The sequence below is a fragment of the Mandrillus leucophaeus genome, unplaced genomic scaffold (assembly GCF_000951045.1).
Source record: "Mandrillus leucophaeus isolate KB7577 unplaced genomic scaffold, Mleu.le_1.0 Scaffold53, whole genome shotgun sequence".
NCBI classification, from domain to species: Eukaryota; Metazoa; Chordata; class Mammalia; order Primates; family Cercopithecidae; genus Mandrillus; species Mandrillus leucophaeus.
In genome coordinates, this window is record NW_012105697.1 from 479,932 (window position 1) to 484,246 (window position 4,315).

Genomic DNA, 4,315 nt, shown 5'->3' on the forward strand with positions numbered 1-4,315 from the left:
GGGATGATGTGGGAGGTGTGAGCCCATTTAACATGATGCCTCCTTCTCTTCTAGGATTCTAGAGCAAACCTGCCCTCTCAGCTCAGCCCAGCCCTGTCCTGACCTCGGGAGGTAAGGTGACCCCATTATGTCCTTCACGGCTGGGATTTGACAGGTCCATTCTGACTATAGAAGGTGAACACAAGCTATTCTGTCTCCTGGACCCCAAAACACAGTCCAATGGACAGTTCCAAGCCCTGATCCTGGTGGACCCCATGACCTCTAGCCACAGGTGGAGGTTTACCAGTCTGGTTTAGCAGACTTTATCACCTGAGACCAAAAGCTCCAGGAGCCCACTGGATTCTGACCATACCTGGAGATGACCTGGTGAAAGAAGGAGCTTGGAAGGGAACCTGGAAGGAGGAGTCTCGGCTCCTCATACACTCCAGGTGTGCCTAGGGAGCCCTCCCATTTGACCACAGGGCCTTGTCATGGCCCATGGAGAGAGCTTGACCCTCTTGTGTTGCTCTGATGTTGGCTACAAAATATTCTCTCTGTCCAAGAAAAAGATACATCACCTTCTGAGTTGAGTTCTGGCCAGAAGTTCTCCCAGGATGACTTCCCCTTGGGCCCTGTGAGCATCTCCCATGGGGGCCAGTACAGATGCTCAGTGAACACAACCTCTCCTCTAGGGGGTCTGCCCCCAGTGACCCCCTGGACATCCTGATCACAGGTGAGAAGCCCAGCGGGTTCAGTCAGGGACCCAGGCTCTGTACAGGCCCTGCCAGGGGAGCCCAGGTGGTGATGGCTGGGATGAGGGGTGGGGGTCCCAAGGGAGGGAGTGACAGAGACAGAGAGGAGGGATTGGGCAGGGAGAGGGGGACTCAGAGAAAACAGAGACAGGGAGACTGAGGGTCCCAGAGAGAGGCCTGAGGAGGTCTCAGCTCAGAACAAGGTGGTGCAGCTCCTCACCCATCCTTCTTATCTCCAGAACAGATCCACGACAGACATTCCCTCTCGGTGCAACCAGGCCCCATGGTGGCCTCAGGGGAGAACGTGACCCTGCTATGTCAGATGTAAAGGTGGGTGGATGGACACTTTCCTTCCATCTGAGGAGGATGCAGCCTCGTATCTAATATCAAAGTACCACACTCAGCGGTAAAGGCTGAATTCTCTGTGAGTCCTGTGACCTCAGCCCATGCAGGGACCTACAGGTGCTATGCCTCACAGAGCGTTTACCCCAACCTGTTGTTCCCCCAGCGGCCCCCTGGTAATACCGGAGTTACTAAGAAATTATTCTAGGCAGATAGTAAGGGTAATTTTCCAGTAATAAGAAACAATCCCTGAACCACCTTTTTTCTAACAGAAGAGACAGCTTAAATGGCCTGGCCACCAAGCTTTAATGTGCAAATGCCAGTCATTAAAACCTGGGTTCACTCAATATGGTGATTCCCACCATCTTCTCTTTGTCACCACCTGTGCCAAGTGTGATGGCCACCTCCAGATAACACCACGTGTTCAAAACATCATGGTGACCCACATTTGCATATTAAAGGGCTAAGGTGAGAGGGACAGGATTTTTGTGGGCTACGTAAATGACACACCTCATCAAACCAATCCCCTGGGTCCTATGCAAACCAGACACTGCCTTCTCCAGCATCCCAATCTAAGCAACCCCTTTTCCACCCAACATGGGGTTCCTCTTTGTTCCAAGCTCCCCTGCCTCTCTCTCTGTATGGGGAGCTGTTTTCTTTCTTCCTTCTTTCTTGCCTACTAAACTTTTGCTCCTTGAAACCACTCCACATGTGTCTGTGTCATTTTATCTAAACTGGTGTGAGACCAAAAACCCTGGTGTTCCTCCAGTCATTGAAGCTGTATCATTTTGGTGCGTTGGCCAGGAAAGGGAATTCATTCATCAGACTGGTGAGTATGGAGTGAATCTCAGCCTTAAATCTGTCCTTTACTCTCAAGGCTCTCTTCCAGCTCTCCTGTCACCAAACTTTCTCTCTCTATCCATGGTCTCTTTCTCTATCTATGTCTAGTGTGCAGGAATCTTTACAGCTCAGGAAAACAGGTCTGTTAAAAAAAAAATTGCAAATTGCAGCAGGTAGTAATTCATTAAATGTCTCTCTCTATGGTTTCTCAGGTGAGGATATGGTATTCCTAGGTGGTACCTAGTGGAAATAGAAATCCTCTTCATAAGACACATTGCTGGTCCTTTGCTCTACACTGCAGCTTCCTTTCACACCACTAACAATGAGGCTCTAAGCTATTTCTGTAAATGGGAGAGCTCTGCTTTCAACAGTTAGGAGTAAAATGTCTTCCACATCTAAATTTTAGTCCCAATATTGCCCCATCCATTCGGTGCCTACGTTCTTTTAAGGCACCTATTCTGTCTTCAATTAAGACAATACTTAATTAGCAAAGGAATTTTCAGTCCAAAAGTTAACCAAAACTGTTTTTCTAAGGGTAAATGCTTTGGCAAGGTCTGTAATAACAGGCAGTCTAGCTCCTTGCCTCCATTAAAGGAGTCTTGCCCAAAGGCAACCCAGTCTCTCCAGAAATCCATTTTTCGGGAAACCAGGCAAATCACAAAGGTTTACAAAGTCAAAGGAAAGTCACACACGGCAAATAAACTAAGGTTGCATGGGTAAGCGTGGTTAGTCCCACCACTTGGTTCATCCAGTTCCATAGCTTGCAGAAACCATGTCAATAAATGCAGACACGTTTAACGTGGTTTCGGGATCCAGAAACCGGGAAGGAGAAAAATCAGAGGAGACTCCCTGTCTTCTCCTCCACTCTGGGTCATACAGAAAGGAAGGAAACTAAAAGAACGCTTTTATTCTCAATTCTTTTTCTAAATGGGTAATAAATTATCCTCAGCTTGCACCCCTCCGGAGTGCACTCTAAACCGTGGAACGTCTTTAACCTCAAAAGTTTAAAAAGAAGTGACTCATTTTCTTATGCACGAGGGCATGGCAACTTTACTAAACCTTTGCAAGCGTTGTAAAATCAACCCAGCTCTTTTAGCAATCATATTAGGCAAGCCCAGGGAAAATAGTTCTCCAAAATTAGAAAAGCAACTTTCAGGGGAACCATCAAATGAGCCCCCTTATTTGGGGCTCCCTCAAGTTCCCTTCCATTACAGAACCTTAGATGAATAAAGGGAAACTTAGGCCAATTTTCTAAAACCCTTGATAGACATATAGAAGCTTTCCAAAATTTTACTCAGGTGTTTAACCTCACATGAAGGAACGTTATGTTGCTCCTAAACCAAACCCTAATAGCAGCTAAAATGCAGGTAAGTCTGCAAGCAGCAAATAATTTTAAAAATAAGCAATGTGTCTCCTATAATACACCAAAAGGAAAGTAAAACAAATAGGGAAAGCAAAGAAATAGCAGAAACACCATTCCCAACAGGGAGGGAAGCAGTTCAGGTAAACAACCTTAACTAAAATCCCACAGCTCAGAAAACGAATGGAAGAAAAAGCACCTTTTAATATGCATTTTAAAAGGCCTATGGAAAACCATGGCCAAACCTCTCAATTACTCTAAACGGTCTATAATGGAACAAAAGCCAAGTAAAAATCCTGTAGCCTTTATTAAAAGGCTAAAAGAGGCACTAATAAAGTATATCTTTTTATTCCCTAATTCAGTTAAGTAACAGCTCATCCTGAAGGACAAATTTATTACACAGGCAGCTCTCAATATTAAAAAAAAAAAAAAAAAAAAACTACAAAAGCAAGCTATAGGACCAAATAGCATCTTAGAAAACCTCCTGAAGGTGGCCACTTCAGTCTTTTATAATAGGGACCAGGAGGAGTCCCAAAAGAAAGAAACAAAGCTCAGGAGAAGGACAAAGGCTCTAGCAGCACCTTTGCAGACTCACAAAGTCCAGGATCACCAAGGTGCATCCTCTAGTTGCTCTTGGTGTAGCAGTCCAGGGCATTTTAAAAAGGAATGTCCAGTCAGTAAAATGAAGCAACCTCAACCCTGTCTTGCCTGTAGCAAAAACCACTGAAAACGGAACTGCTCCCGGAGGTGGAGGTTACTGAGTTCAAAACCGGTCTCACAGATGGTCCAGCAAAACTGATGGATCCCGGTGCTTGCCTTGGCTCCAGTGGCTCAAACTGCCATTATAGCACAAGATCCCTGGATAATTCTGCAAATTAAAGGAAGGAAAGTAGACCTCCTTCTAAACACTAAAGCCAGTCTCTCTCTCTTTTCTCTTCTCTAATCCGGGCCTCCCTTCTTCCCATAGCACAACTGTAAGGGGCATCTCAGGAAAAAGTATAATCCAATATTTTCTCAACCTTAGTTAACACATGCTTTTGGT

At 45.6% G+C, this 4,315-nt stretch overlaps 1 protein-coding gene and 1 pseudogene across 1 annotated transcript in view; both read left to right on the plus strand.

Annotated features, from left to right (window-relative positions):
* LOC105551667 overlaps positions 1–1,059 on the plus strand; it is a 2,945-nt pseudogene extending 1,886 nt beyond the window's left edge.
* The window catches only part of LOC105551604 (leukocyte immunoglobulin-like receptor subfamily A member 6), a 122,587-nt gene that overhangs the window by 91,650 nt on the left and 26,622 nt on the right, over positions 1–4,315 (plus strand).